Source organism: Cylas formicarius, unplaced genomic scaffold (genome assembly GCF_029955315.1).
Source record: "Cylas formicarius isolate icCylForm1 unplaced genomic scaffold, icCylForm1.1 PGA_scaffold_3__17_contigs__length_32017465, whole genome shotgun sequence".
Taxonomy (NCBI): domain Eukaryota; kingdom Metazoa; phylum Arthropoda; class Insecta; order Coleoptera; family Brentidae; genus Cylas; species Cylas formicarius.
Window position 1 is genome coordinate 11363413 of NW_026844326.1, and position 17121 is coordinate 11380533.

The following is a 17121-nucleotide window of genomic DNA, read 5'->3' on the forward strand; positions in this document are numbered from 1 at the left end:
CACAAAATTTTCACGTGAATGTTTTGGCGTATTTATTTGCTCTTGTAGTCCTAACCGTCCGTGTGAACTTCTGCAACTCATAAAACTAGACAGCATGGCGTCCCATGGCTAAATCGTACAAACATGTCAAGATAACATGGTTTTTGGAATTATCGCAGTTAAATACCACTTCAAAAAAGTATGCTTAGATCAATTTTGTGTATTATTTTTTATTATTTGTAGATTTATTCATTTATTTCACGGCAATAATCAATTTAAAACAATCTAGTTTCTATGCGTCTCCAAGCAAGCACACATTTTTTATTTCAGCAGCTGAAATGTTAATAACGAGATGAAATTAAAAAAATAACAAATTGTTAATTATCAGTATCATTAATTTTAAACGTCCCTATATACTATGTGTTCAAGTAAGTAAATCCAATAAATGGGCATTCGTAAACGGCAACCAAAATTTCAAAAATGTAACGAAATCCATATTTAGTTATATTTTTTAGATAAGGATCTTGAGATATTAATAAAAGGTAATGGAAGCTTTCTTGTAGGGAAAAAATATGTCTTTTAGAGTTAATAATCATAATAATAATCGCTATATATTAAAAAAGAAATATGGTTAAACACAAAATATACGATTTGTTTTTACTACACACCCTCTTTTATATATTTTCATATGCTCTGACAACTTTTGCGACAAGCAAGCCATCCTGTACATTGCTTTGCTAATCAATCAACCAAACTTCGAAGCGCGTTTTAAAATATTTTAATTGGAAATCGTGTCGGTTGACTAACAAATATCGAATATGGATATAAACAACTATTTTGTTGTCCTCTTCGAGATCTAATCCAGCGCAGCCGCCATGTCTGAAAACTACGCAAGTATGCCGGCACAGTGATCAATAAATTTTGCTAAAACGTAATAGTTTCAATGGGATAATAAAATGGAAATTATGTGAATAGTAAAAACCGGATGTTATCGCCAAACGTTAAACAAAATTTTAAAGTAGCGTTGTCCTCGTTTTGTTTTGCTCACTAAGGCGACATACAGGGTGTTTCACGACGGGTAATTATTAATTAACGCTAACGCTAACGGTTAACGCTTCTGTCTCACACAAAAAAGTAAACGTGCAACTTGGCTGAAAATGTGAACATATGTTAGGGGCATGTGTACGAACACAACAACAAAAATATGCACCGCAAGGGCTCTGAAGCTCGGAAAAGTTGGCCATTTAAATCACCCGGTACATCTGACTACTTTTTTCGTTACTTTCGAAAATCGGTGAACTCGAATTTTTCTAAAGTGTACGCGCTTGGCAACCAAACTGATATCTAGGGTTGGTACAGAAAAATAATTTTGTCTGTTCTCCGTTCTCTCTTCTCTTACGACGCTTCATAAAAACGCGAATAATTTGTCACCTTTTAAACAGACACATTAGCCTGTAGGAAATGGCCGCGATCAAAAATTGGCGTTTATCGTTTTTTCGCGATTTTGATCGATTTTGATCTGTTTATCGTACATTGCTATGAAACACGATAAGTGTCCGAAATTTGCAGCCATCGACTTCAAATTTGACTGACAAATAACAATTTTTTAAGAGGGGGGGGGGGGAGTCGGGAAGTATTTAAAAAAAAATAAAAAACGAATTCGCATGGTTTCGAGAAATGTGATTTTCTTTCACACGTATTTTAGGTTTTCCCATATTGTATCAAAACTTGCCAAGCATTTTTTAAAAATTTTTGAAAATTTTGTTTTTGTTATTTTAGCTTCCACAAAAGAACAAATTTTCTGGAAAACTATTTACTTGATCGGCAAAATTATTTTACCATGAGACGCCGAAGATCCGGTACTATAACTTTTATTTAAAGCATTTTATCGATTATGTACAGTGTTTTTCAATAAAATACCAAAATCTAAAAGATCCTGATAATTGTTCTTTCGCAGAGTAAATTATTAGCTGTAAATCAAAATTCCTAAAAAATATGACCAATTGGTTTAGACGGCATTGCAGACCGCATCAATAGCTATAATAATTTTGGTTTTTATCTATCACATATGCTGGTCGAAATATTTGAAAAAATCCATAGGAAAATCGCAATTTCTGGCACTCAATCTAGACGCGATGACGAAATTTTCTATTACGGTGTAATGCATGGTTTCAGAAAACAAGTTTTTTCTCGAAAACCAAAAAATTCATAGACCAGGAAAACTGGGAGATTCAGGGTTATAACATCAATATCGAACAATGTTTGCATTATATACAAGGTGTGTCGCTTATGGGCAAAAAATCTACAAGTTCCTAAAAATTTCCGTTTTTGTGGGTAAATTATTTGTGATAAATGAAAAACTATTGAAGATGGGATAATTTTATTCGAACAGTATCGTAAACTATGTAGAGAGACAGTTTTAGTTTTCGTCTATCATACAAGGTACACGAGATATTTAAAAAAATATCATTTGACATTGCAATTAACAGTATAAATTTTATATCAACCAAAGTTTGTCGTAATTTTGATGTTCCGAGAAATTATTACTATTAAAGTTAAATCAATTTTGCCAAAGTTGCGTTGTGGTCGGCAGGATCACGATAAAAAAACAATGCGTCCCTCCATCTAGGACAAAATAAAAAATAGGAAATACGAAGTATCGTAGTCACTTTGTAGACTGCGTTGCGCATAATACGGAACAGACGATTCGCACAGCCGCGATTTTTTGAAATCAATCTTGTAAAATTTTTGATTTATAAAGGAAAAATGAGAGCACCACTTAAAAATAATAGTATATTATGCAACAAATGTGGTAGTAGCATTTTATGCATTTTATGCATTAGTGCGGCAAACGGCAGTTGAGTCACGAGTTTATTTGGCACCACTGTTTTTCATAATTTTAACCTATAAAAGCTACTGCTAATTTATACAGAATTCGATAAAATATCATTCGGAATTTGAAGCTACGACATTGTCATTTGAAGCAGTGTCCCATTCAGTAGTTCTTCCAGTCTTTTGCCATTGTTGGATATAAGCTGGTGGTTTCTATATACAACTTTTATTTTTGCTTTGACAGCGTCACTTGATACCTGTAGAAAATGGAGCGGACCTACTTCAATCAGACAAGGTCAAGTCAACTTCATAAAGTATGCAGAAAGGGCGATAAGATATATCACGTCGATTCGGAACATATAACGGATCTGAGCAAAACTGCCAAGACAACAACGAAAAAAGTCCCGAGGAAGCCGTCAGATGAACCTTCCGAAACCGTGTGCAAAGTGATTTCCTTCGAACCTGCCGACGACGATATAGATAAATGCGTTGCTTTTTGGAAATCCATCGTCGAGAGAAACTTGGAACCTGTTAAATGCGTCATAATAGAAAGTTTAAACCAAAAGGACGCGGATAGTCTGCGACACGAACCGATTTCTAAACCAAAAACGAAAACAAAAAAGAATTCAAAACCGAAAAAGAGAACGGTAGATTCTTCGAAAGGCTACTGGGTTGGGATCCTCGAGGAACTGCAGAAGAAGCGATTGGACGAGGTCAAACTACTAGCGCGACACGGGTGCAAATTTTGCGAAGCTTTGAGTACCGACGTAACCGACGACTCTATAAAATCGAAGAAAGAAGAAATTGAAGAGGACCTGAAGGACTTGGAATCGTGGGTTCCAGCTCCCGAAAATCCACGATCTAAGTTTGCAAAACAATCGTATTGGAAAACCGACCAGGGTGACGATACTGTTAAAAAGGAAAGCGATGGAATCGACGCAAGCGAATCCAAAGTGAAAGATGTTAAATTGAAATCTGAAAAGTACGAGTTTATCGACGTTATCAATCAGAAGAAAAGCATCGGCGGGTACTCTAAATGGAGGAAACCAGAATTTCATGAAATGTGCGCCTGCGAGCACACCAATTGTTATTGCAAAAACCACGATACTTCGTAAAATATATTGCCATTGCATATGAAAGTTGTATATCGTGGACTTAGCGATTATATCATTTATTTATTTTTACTGCACGAGCCGGTAATTAATATACAATAATCAAGAGAAAACCGTCAACCCCAATTTTTTCCAAAGGAACTAAAACTGCTAAAGGTGTATTTTGAATTTGACATTTATCAATGGTGTTAGTACATTTATAATTGTATATATGCTGGCTCAGTTAACTTTCTTCTTTGGAGATAATATCATTACAATCTCTAGGAGCCTTAATATAATTCTAAAAGCTCTATCATCGTCAAAGGTTTTGCAACCTGATTTGCAACAAGGACATCATCGCTTCTTACTTAGTCCTTCATCTTTTATATAAATTGATCTTTGGATATAATCCCATTGCAATTGCATTAATGAAATACCAGCTTAACTCACAATTATTAATAAAAATACCAGAAAGAGTTAGTATAGCCAAGTTTACTATTTACTATTTTAAATATGTTTTGCAAATCTTTAGATCTTAACCGAAACTGAGTTGCAGTCAGGTTAAGAAGCCGCCTATGGGAGTTTCTTTGAAAAATTAAGTTTCTCAGTCTAACCGATTTGCAAAAAGGATATCAAAGTACATACATGCTTCTTGCTAGGCTCTCCATCTTTTGGAATTGCTAATATACAGGAAAATCATCTACTGGTGATTCTTAACAGCATCTATGGAACTATGCAAATTGTTGTCCAGGAATGAAGTGGGAAAAAAATTTTTTTTTAGATGTATTTTGCTATTTTGATTGGAACTATCAGTGTAAAGAATGAACTTTAGTTAATGCTTTGCCATAGAAGAGTTTCGCAGAATACATGTAAATTGAAGAATGGAAAACGCATTTTTTTTAATAGTGCGAATTCCCTTCCAGAGCAGTGTTTTCTTACATTTAATTTTTCCCCTTTTATTTATCTAAGTACGCCAAAGGACACCCTTGCTTCCCGTTGTGCTCTCCTCCTGGAATTCCTAAGTACATTTACCTGGCTATACAAATATTTTATTTTAAGTTGGATGTTTATGACCAACAAAAGTTTGAAAATAAGTCGGTAATTATTTTTTCTACACCCGTCTGTAAAATACCTAATTACTCACCGATCTAGCGTCACTTTACCACGTCAGTTTCGTTTCCTATGAATCCGTGAATCGTTTACTAAACACTCGCTCCGCTGCGCTCCGCTCGTGTCAAATAAACTCGTGAGTCAAATGCCGTTTACCGCACTTGTTGTATAATATGCTATTACCGCACTTGTTGCATGGTATACTACAGTCTATGTCTATGTTTTATTACCAATTTCAATCTTTTAGCTAATGGATTGCTGCGGAAGTGTTTTGCAAATTGGCAATTCGACTGTCTGTCAGAAATGGGAAATGCTTTTTTTATTGTGCGGATACGCTTCCAAAATATTATTTTTTTTATTAACCTTAACCTCTACAGAAACAGTAAAAATGATGCTGAAAATAGAAAATGCCTATCATTTAAACTTAGAAATAAATTAAAAAAAACACAAAAAAATGTTGAAAAATATTTATTAAATAAAAATCCTTTCTTTATTTTACCATAAATGTCAAAATATAATCGCTTTCATCAATGTTAAAGTTTTGTATTATATTGGGTTTTTAGAAATATTTACATATGCCTGAAACAATTTTTAATTTGCGAATGGTGTAAGTGCATTCAGAATGGGATTTGTATGATTACTCATTCAATATTATTCGGCTCTTCTTTAGATATCATTGCAATCTGTATAAGCATTAATGAAATGTCGGCTTCTTATAGCTCTTACGCGCCTGTAAACAAAAGTTAATGGTTTTCAATAAACCCTATTTCCAATAGAAGGACATCCTTACATCTTAGTGTACTTTCCTCCTTCTAGTATTGCTAACAATCAAAAAAATTGTCTTTGAACAAATAAGTAATATATCCATCTAAATACCAGACTATACAAATTCCAATCAAAATGAGTTGATAATTGTTAGATAAGTTTTAGATTTGCAGGCAGATAAATGTGTCTTGTAATTTTGGTTGAAAATATTTTTATAATATTATTATTTTTATATATTACTTGCTGCAGAATGATTGTCACAAATGTATATGTAACATTGATTCCAGAACTTTAATTTTTATTTATTAATTTTGTCCTTTTAATGATACTAACATCTCAGAAACAGTTAATATGATTTAATGCGGAAAATCGCAAATGGCGGCTATCAGGCTAAGTAAGAAACTTCAAAACAAATAAGAAAACGCAAACAAAAAATTATTTTGTGATTTATTAATTTCAAAAAATATTCATTTTGTCAATGCTAAATGTTTTAATTATTTATTATTTTAATAATCGATAACTATTTATTATTTTCGGTGAAAATTTCCACAGTAATACCAAAAAAGTGGGCAATTTACGGCGACGACACTCGGATCCCATTAAAAACACTCGATTCTACGTCACTGGTCTTTTCATTAGCGTTAGTGCTGTTACGTTTCGGACAATTAAGTTTTATGATACTTCAGTTTTGCGGGTACATCCATATAAGAAGCTCTTTATGTCGTTTTGGTGCATTGTCTGGGGCCATATCTTGAATGTAAATTAGCTCCCGAGATGATAATTAGGTCATAAAAATTTTGTATACAATGGCTTTTATTTTGTGTGCTTGTTCGCGCATAACGCTGAAAACAACAGATTTTTTTCCGTGTATAATCTTCGGACGACTTTGCATCGTCATTTCGACGATATTGCACGGGGTGTGGCGAACCAGGGAAGCTGCTTTATTATATCGGGTCTCTCCCAACCGGAAACGGAAATTTAGACAGTTAAGTGTAATGTCTATTTGGATATGGTTTAAATGTTTACCGAAATTTATTAGAGAAGGATGGGCACGCGAGGTTTTTCAACCCGAAGGGTTTCTTACCGAAAACAAAGGACCCACGTGGATAAGAAATAAGACCTTTATTTTCATTCATACTTTGAAATTACTACTATATTTACTATATTTTACGAAAGGAACATTCATTAAGCACGCAATTCAGACGTCAGCCCAAAGCACAGCAAATTGTGGTTTTATAACAAAACAAGAATTTAGAAAATTATGTATGATAAAAGCCATGTGACTAGCAGGAGAAAATATAAGTGAAAAGAAAAAAAAAGCAGTTGTTGACTCGAAAAACAAAAATGTGAAGAGAACCTTTCAACTAAAAGTGAATATGAGTTTACAATATCAAAATATTGGTCCTTCAGCCAAGACAGGCAATTGGTATAGGTAATGGTATATTTTACAATAAATTTGACAAACTATACTTTAGTCCATTAAGGGTTGCCATGTTGTAGGTATTCCAACGCTCGGATTGCAAAAGATGTTTCCATTGTTTTTAATGAATACAGCTTCCTTTCTTGCGATTTTTGCGGTTCCTAGTGGACACTCTGGGCTTCGATTTGATGTGATATTTAGTTCATACACCTTCCGCGATTCCTGATCTTTGCATTTCACCTCTAATTGCGGGGTTTCTATGTTCTTCAATTCTAACGTTGAAAGGTAACGGTGAAGAGTGTTTGGATGATTCCTAGTTTGGTTGCTGTCCGACATGTGTGGGTTTCCTATATACGCAAGTGTTGATAGTCATTATGTATACTTACAAGGACCTTTAGAAACGATAGGTAATCGCTCTTCTCTTTCTCGATGGTAAATTTCATGGAAAGAATTCCATTCCAGATGATGAATGTGTCGTCGAAGCTAGACCCTTTATCGTGAGTTTCGGGTAAACGCGTTAGTCTAATATATAAGCCTCATAGAGTTACCAGTCTGCAATTGATAAAAATTTATATATATATATATATATATATATATATATATATATATATATATATATATATATATATATATATATATATATATATATATATATATATATATATATATATATATATATATATATATATATATATATATATATATATGTATGATGACACTATATTCCGGGATATCATCCGTTCGCTCGTTGAACTCCGACTGGAATCCTGCATCCGACTGGAATCCTGCAAATCTTGCATCCGACTGGAATCCTGCAGACGTTTCGCCAAAATCTCACTTGGCATCTTCAATGCTCGCGCTCCGAAAACACTTCGAGTGTAATATAGTGTCATCACATTTTTCCATCCGTGAATCAATACGTGAGAATATATATATATATATATATATATATATATATATATATATATATATATATATATATATATATATATATATATATATATATATATATATATATATATATATATATATATATATATATATATATATATCTACTCGAAACGTTGCGTAAACAAAAATTAAAGACCATAGAAGCTCGACAATATCTTAGTATTTCCATTGAATCAGTGTCTATCACCTTCAAGCAAATAATATACAATTTTGGTTATTGTGGCGGATCTCGCGGTAATGAGCTAGTTGTAGAGCGACATATAAAATATTGAGGAGTACCATTCTCAAGCAATTGGTATTGTCTGTCCTCCATATTAAGCCACCAAGCTACCAAATACACAATATCTCAAAAAAACCTATGAATAAGTTTTAATTTTCTGTGACCTACATTTCAACCAAACATCAAGAAATGGGATATAGGATATCAGGGTAATTATAGTGTGAGAGAATCAAAGAATCATATAGCTGTTATTTATTTTTATAGCCGTACATAACTAGTTGAAACGCAATAGAAGAACAATAGGAAAACCAGTAATGAAAATCATACAATACTTCTTTAATGTTAGCGATATTGTAATTCTAGCAGATTCGATCCAACGGGAATCTACCCAATAAATCAGATTGGGAAATCTTGAAGCCGAATAACTTGTCTCAATATATTCAAGAAATCGAATAGGCCAGCAAATTGAAGCTTAGACCTAACCAACCGTCTTTTGAGCAGCAACACTAAAAAAAATTACATAATATCATTGCTTTGCACACGCAAATCTCTAATGGGAGCTGCATCTTAGCCAAGTAATAGAAAAATAACGAAGTTATAAACATTTCTCTGGCAATTTGAGATGTTGAGGTAACAGTGTTTTATCCACACCATATGTGAATATTTTGGGAGCTGGTCTTGAACCGTAATAGAAGACTTATCAATGTGATTTTCTGTTACCAGAATTATTTGGGTAGACCAAAACTCGTGACTCAAAAGTAGAATAGAAAAAATATGTTTCGTTTATATGTTCCGTAAACAATCCGCTCCAAAGTTATTAATTCTTATGTAGTGCTTATTAGTATCTTACATTTAAAACAGGTGGCGTTATTAGATAATGAATTTGCTTCTTCCAGGTTAAGATTCTATACAATTTTAATGGAGTTCCATTTGCTTAGTTAGTGTGATTTCAAGTACCTGTGGGAAAATATTCTGAAAATTTTAGTTGTTAACCACATCCGATTAATTTTCAATTGTGCTAATAACTCTTTATCATTACTATGAACAAATATGTACTCCAAAAAAGTACAGTTGATAAACTTCTTCAGTCACTGCTTCTTAAACACTCAGCTGAAATCATATTCGCGAATAAAATGACGTTTATCAAACATGTTGCAGAATATACCATAAAGAATCCTCCCAGCCAATTATAAACATTTTATTCTTATAAAAAAATGAAAATACATTTTTAAATAAATTTTAGTTTTAGACATATACAAAATGTTTATAGAAAAACCAGTTGTATACTCAATATTTGACACATTCTCTGGGAATTCCTGTCAATATTATTACATACATATCCCCATTTTTTCTCAGCATCTTGTTTTTATCCAAGAAATGGTCCTTATTTAAATGAGGTGAATATTGAGAGCTTGAACTCGCCTCCACGCAGTCCAGACCTTAGCCCAATTGATCAAAAGGGTAGGCAGCTTAGAGATCAGCAAGCCCCACCTGCTTCCATGGGTGATGTAGAACATATTATCAGGAAATATGGACTAATATCCATCCAGCCCACATTAAAGGTCATCAGTCATAAGTAGTAATGGAGGAAATACCAGAAATTGACTTTTTATTTGTTTAATGTTTTTGACTTTGTTTCAATTTGTGTTGTAATAAACTGTAATTGTTACGTTTGACATTAAATTCCATATTTTGTTTAATAAGTTATAGATTTTGTAGCATATGCTTTTACCAATTTAATTTTTTATTAATACGGTATGAATCTGATCCTGAGATCAAACCAAATCGAAAACAAGGAACTTAAGAAGGGGTTTTTAATTGCGATTCGACGAGTATTCGCTTGTCAAAAGGAAATCCGAAAACAACGCGATTGAAAATATTAAGCAAAGAATACATCTAATTAATTCCCCAATGAAAAAGGAAAAAAATCCAACGTCGAAGCCCCTGCGTTACGAAAAAGACCCGAGATGGATTCGAAAAATTTCCACCCACGAAATTTTCCTTTATTAAACATTTGCTCCACGGTTCATTAACTGTTACACAAGACGCCTGACAAATAGCAATTATGTGATCTGCTTTATCGCAAACAAAAACATAAAAAGCAATCAACAAAATAGGCACGTAGAGGTGGAGTGCATACGAAAATTCGAATTAGGGTGTTGCCGTAAATGGAAGTCTAATTTGTATTCAAACGCCACATTGTATATTATTTAGTCTATAATTACGGGTTCCTATTTTTAGGAGCGGGTGATTTAGGGAGCCTGACGAAACGTCAATTGTATTATGACCCATTAAAAATGTTAATAACAGGTTTGCCTTAGCTTTCGTTATAATAATGGCATGAATAAAACATCGGGAAATTTAATCTTTTTCACCAATTTTGGGTCAGCCGAGACGCCCGTTATAACATATAGAATGCGTTAACATGCGTATTTAAATTTAAAATAAATTTAATTAAGGCGTTGATTGCTCACGTGATTACGGCGCTTTGCCGCTTTCGCTTTAGAAGATTTATTCAGCTACTTTATAAAGAAAGACAACGATTTCATTGAATATATAAATATAACGTACTTCACGGCTGAAAACATGTTTTTTACTTAAATACAGAACGCCGTACGGGTTACTGCAGGACAAAACCAGCCTCTTCTTTTTTCGTCGATGATCGCTTACAATATCGTCCATCACTTTTTTAAGTGTTTCAAGAAGACATGTAAATATACAGGGTGTTTCAACAAACGCTCCGCTAATTTCTAGAGCAAATAGTTTAGTTAATAAACAACTGTATATGAACTTGTAAGTGGGATTTGAAGGTCCTGCCTGTCATACGCCATCGTATGTTGGGGAATCTGTGTCAGGAATGTAGAGGGGTTCAGAGTACAAAATTGAATAGTGAAAATTTTTCTATTTAAGCCATATACAGATTCTTGCAAAATATTATTTCCTAAACTAAATTCATTAACGTTCCCATCTCTCTATATTCCCGCTTCGAGCATCAGATTACTTTGAGTACAGAAACGGTCAACACGATTTTAGGGTCAATTTAAATTTGATTTTCCCTAAGCAAGAGCTAAGGTAGCAAATATCCCGCTAGTTCTGCCAGTTAAACTCTATGATAAATACTATATAAATATATATAGTAACCTTAGTGGTTAAGGTTACTATATATATATATATATATATATATATATATATATATATATATATATATATATATATATATATATATATATATATATATATATATATATATATATATATATATATATATATATATATATATATATATATATATATATATATATATATATATATATATATATATATATATATATATATATATATATATATATATATATATACATTCAGGAAGGACAACACTGTGTGAGAGCGCGTCCATTTTTACGTTCTTAACAATTGTAATAGGTATACAGGCCCCTTTTTCAATTAGTAACTTTTAACCTATTAAACCCACGGTTTCGGTTAAATGGCCTAATGGTTGTGTATTTTACATAATGGCCTGACGCTACCAAAATTAAGCTCTAATTTTGCGATGCTAACCGCAGCAGACAAAAAAAAACAGGGGAATTGAAAAAGAAAATAGTAAAATTCTAAAATTGTTTTTTCTAAAATTTTTCCTAGTCGACCTCTGGATAATTAAATTTTGTTAGATCAAGGCTTTACATATCTAATTGCAAAACTTTTGTTCTATTTAACCAACTGCGTACCTCTAATTATTTGAAAGTTAGCCATTCCAGTGTGACTAAAAATAGACTTTTTTAAAAATATGTTTTTCCATACCTTCTTTTCCTAAATTAACAAAAAAAAAGATTACCAAAAAATTCAAAAATAAGTTTTTTTGTTATATTTTTGTTAAACAGGCTAAATTTGGTTGGTTGGTTTGGCAGGTTAAGGCCTCAGCGCTTGTATTGTGTGTAACTAAAATTTTCTAGCAGAAAACTCGATAGAAAAAAAATGTACATATTTTGAGAAATCAATGATTTAATTTACAAAGTAATTTTTAATTAATAAAAATGGTAACTAGTTGTTGGTTAATATAGGAATTTCGAAATTCCTGTTACTTCTTTCTTTGTGTCGCTTCTTGTCTCTGCGGCAAATATTTTGGATATTTTGAAAGGTTTTATCTGGTGATAAGGAAAACAGCGGCAAAAAGGGTGTAAAAAAAAGTAAAAGAAGTTCAACAGGTTAGAAGAAATAGGCGGTAAAACATATAACTATTAGATAAATATTGATGATATTTTCATAGAGAAGGAAATAACTTAACCTGCATTTTGCGCCATTTTGTTTGTAAACGGCGATTTTCACATACTTAACTCGATTTTCCAAAACTTTTAACGAGATCTAGGCATATTTTGACTTATCAACGATTTGGCACCGGCCATATTGGTTGTTGAATGTCGCAAGCTCATCGGTTTAAAGCGATATTTGAAATCTAGCACATGCGCATGTTAAATGGACTTTCTCAAAATTGTTTTCTCATTAGGCAGAGCCCAATATCTAAATATTTCCAGTAGCTATAGTTATATATTATTTTCAACCAAAGCTTCCCGTCAAATCTAAAATAAAGGTCATTAACACCAATGTCAAACTATTTTTATAGGGAATAAAAACCTAACCCACTGAGCACGTAGATCATAAAATTTGGAAGAATATCGAAAGAAAGAAAATTGAAATCTACAAAACGGAAACAGGAACATTAAACAAATTAAAAATGTATCATCCAATAAATCGGGGAAAACCGATGTAGAGACAAAACTCCCGAAGGAAAGCCATTAGCGCTTTTTGCTTACAACGGGGGATTAAAACCCGGAATCCAGAAACTCCATTTACGCAAAACGCTTGCTTTTAAAAATATATAATCCCGCTTCCCGTTTCGCTGAGTGACGTACGAAAGTACTTGAAGTTTTAAGGTTAAGCCGCCAGAAGGTTTTTGAGAAAAATGTAATTTGTCATCATTTTACTACCAACCCAAAAGCGGATATTATATTATCCAATATTGTCAAAAAATGTAGATGTTCTGATTCGGAGTTATGCAGAAGGATAGAAAAATAATTAATTTCACGCAAACCGCTATAGATATATGAGCATTTTACAAAAATAACCAGAATTTTATCGTGGAATGGAAATCCAATAATCCATTTAAAGGTCATTATTGATGCTCGGTTTTCGATTAGTTAAATGAAGAGCATAGCACTCCTATTGTACTACAAACTAATACCACTCTTCCCCCACAAAATAAAATATCTCTCACTGGCTGCACTACCTCGCCCATTTCAGATTAGATCGACTTCACACTCCCACTCCAAATTTTTTGAAAATAAAATATATTAAAATAAAATAATTAAATATTAATGAAACTAAAAGAACTTCGAACTTCCATTATCTCTATTTGACTTAATTCTAGTTTTAGACAGATAAATAAGAGTATGAAATTCTGACTTCCATTTTTTTCCCTAAACTTTTCCCTAAACTTCCAAAGGATTCACAAGGATTCTGAACTATAGTTCTCAATTTTCAACTATATTATATAAGTAAGTGAAACTAAGATATTAAGTGAAATATATTTCAATAAAACAACACTCAGTTTATAAAGCAAAGCAAATTTTTTTTTCGAGTTAAAATCAGTAACTTAGCAAGAATATATTACCGATGTTGTGTGCCATTCTTTGATTGTGATACTGTATCAGCCAGCCATAGCAGAAAAGTCTACTAGTAAGACTAATTCAACAGGTCACACTCACTTGCAAATTATTGTGCTCCAAAGTTTTTGAAATGAAAACCTACGAAAACATACTGACGATCACATCACCCAGTACAACAATTTAATCAATCTACTACCCAAATGACTTTCACGTCTCTTGTATATATAGCAAGAATACTCCAATATTTTTGAAAAAACTCACAATGTCAATTAAAATAAATACTCACACATTCAAATCATTCAATACTTTTAGAAATTGTCTGTTTTGGATTTTCAAAACAATTGAATTTGTACTTTTCTGCATTTTTTCCCTCCTAATGCAGCTTTTAAGAAATGCCTATTTAAAATCAAACAAATTGAATGATTCCTATATATCAATAGCCATAGAAACAAAGAAATTGGTTTCCTGGTCTTATTTGACCCCTGCCAATAAATATTCGCCAACTTAAAATTAATATTTCTGTAACGATCATTCATAATTTATCGTAATATTTTTTCGATGATCGCAAATCAAACAAGCGGTACAATAACGAAGCGTTATTCATTAGAGCTGGAAATATCTAATGAACGCACATAAATTTTATACAAGAAAAAAGTGAATTGCCTCGCCAACTTTTGGGGTTCCAGGAGGCACGGAAGGGGAGCCGAGAACATTAAAAGTTTGTTAAAAAGTTTTACGAGATGCCTCTGCGTGTTTTTCTCCAAACTCTCCAAATAAACGAATACAGAAACGCCGAACTGGCAAAGATGCCGGAAGTACATTAACAACTTCTCTGAGGCAGGTCTTTTTTCATTCAGAATTTCGATGAAGTTTTCAGACCCGCTTCAACATGCAGGTACGCCCTCTGTGGAAACTAATAACGACTAAAGCTTAACATGATCAAGAGTGAGGTATAACCCTAAATTTGGATGCTTTTCTTACCATTGTCAATTTATTAGGGATTCCTCCTTAAATAGTCTTGTACAGGGTGAGTCAATAATAGTCAATGATAGTTAGTATTCAGAGTGGCCCGAAAAGCGTGACGAATAAAACAAACATTTTTTTAAATGGAACATCCCATTTTTAAACTATATTTTGAATTCGTTTTGAAATTCTACAACTTTTTTTATTAATAATAATACATACCTAAGGCTAATTGTTTGTGTGGGAACACTTTATAACATTTAAACGGCTTATGATAGCGATTTTTTTTTTATGTTTTACATTTTGGCGTCATGAGATTATTCTATATAGGACTGTTTTTCTGTTTTTTTATATATTTTTTTTAATTTTTGAAAATTGTGTCTAGGAGGCTGTGACCATCATAAATACTATTTACCGGGTCATCTGATCATGGGAAAAATTGTAGATGAAACTTTTCTTTACTTGCCTAATGGGAAATAGCATTTAATGTAGTTAACCAATTTTTTAGGATAACCTAGTTTTTTCAAATTGCACTCTAGTGGAAACAAACAACAACTTTTTAAAACCGGTACATTTTTTGAAACATTTTGACACCAACATTTTTTTAAAACCGGTTTACGTATGCATTAAGTTGAAGAATTTCAAATGGAATTCAAAACAATATTTTCAAATAGGGTGCTCCATCTAAACAAATCTATGTTTTATTCGATGCCCTTTTTTGGGCCACCCTGTACACTTTAAAATAATTTTAAATTGCGCGTCCTAACAATATTTACAACTTTTTTATTCACCATTTTCTCATTACTTTTAAAATTAATTACTCTTCTAGTTCTTGATGCAACCAGATTCTTGTTGTTTATTGTGGCACTGTGTTTTGCTCTCTAGAGGAAGGAGTGTACATCGTATTTCTTTTGCGCCTATAATTCCTTGGAATCATTTCAGAATATGTTCAAAAAGCTTTTAAAAAATGTTTCCAAAATTTGTTCCAGAAAGAAGGAAGAAATACACCAGAAACCTTATTCCGAAAGTGGTGTTTAGAAAAATGGGGGAAAGCTGAATGAATTTCACGCAATTTTTAGATTTTTTTTTAAACTTGAAAATTTGGCTACCCATAGTTATGCAAGTTCCTAATTGCTTTTATTTGTTGTTAATTTAGAACAGGATTGACGTTTTCCAAGGCATGCGAAAATGTTTTATCTTTAAATTGTAAACAATAATAGTGAGCTCATATGCTTGGAACGGCGTCAAATTAATAATAACGTATACCTAAATTACAATTTGTCGATAAAATAGCCGCCGTGAACTATGAGTCACGCAATTACTGCAGTTTTTCTGTCCTTTGTAAACTGGCGATGGAAAATTGCGTACACAGTGAAATTATGGGCTAGGAATATGTTATCAATGGATAAGAGTTTTGCAGAGGCGGCGCCAAGGACCGTATTTTCAAAGATAATAGATCGAAATTCGGGTATGTTCGCTACAATTGTTTTATAACGAATCTCTCTGGAAAGTAAGCAAAAAAAAACTTCAAATTCCATAGGCACTTCAATATTAAGGTAACCTGCAGAGAGGATCTCAATATATGGTGGCCGATTGGTCATGTTTTCATTTCATGACCTGCGAAATATAATTTATAGCATTTTCTGAGTGGTCGCAATATTTCCATATTTTCACGGGCAATGTTGCAATTGGCAAAATGCGGTGGTGCGCTACTGCGAAGTGAATCAGGTGATTTAGCGAAATGCGAAATAGTCGTACGATGAGTCAGTCAAACCCTTGTTTACTGCTGCTAAACTGCTTTTTTGTTATGCAAATTGGCATTTTACATTAGGCTTTGTAATCAATAGGAAATTATACATTCTGATAAGAATACAATGAAATATAAGTATAGATATCTATGATGCTTACGTTTTCTAGATGGAAAGAAAGGAAAATATCTTTAAGTTATTGTTAACTCCAATTTGTAACGCAATCTGTATCGTAGGTCGTGAACATTTATGGTTAGGTAGATGTAGCGGATACTTTCGATAAAATGAAAAGAAAAAAAAAGAAGGAAGAAGCATTCCTTTATTTGTCTTAAATTATCCATGATTATAGATTCCTGTTATGATCTCTATAAAAGTATATTAC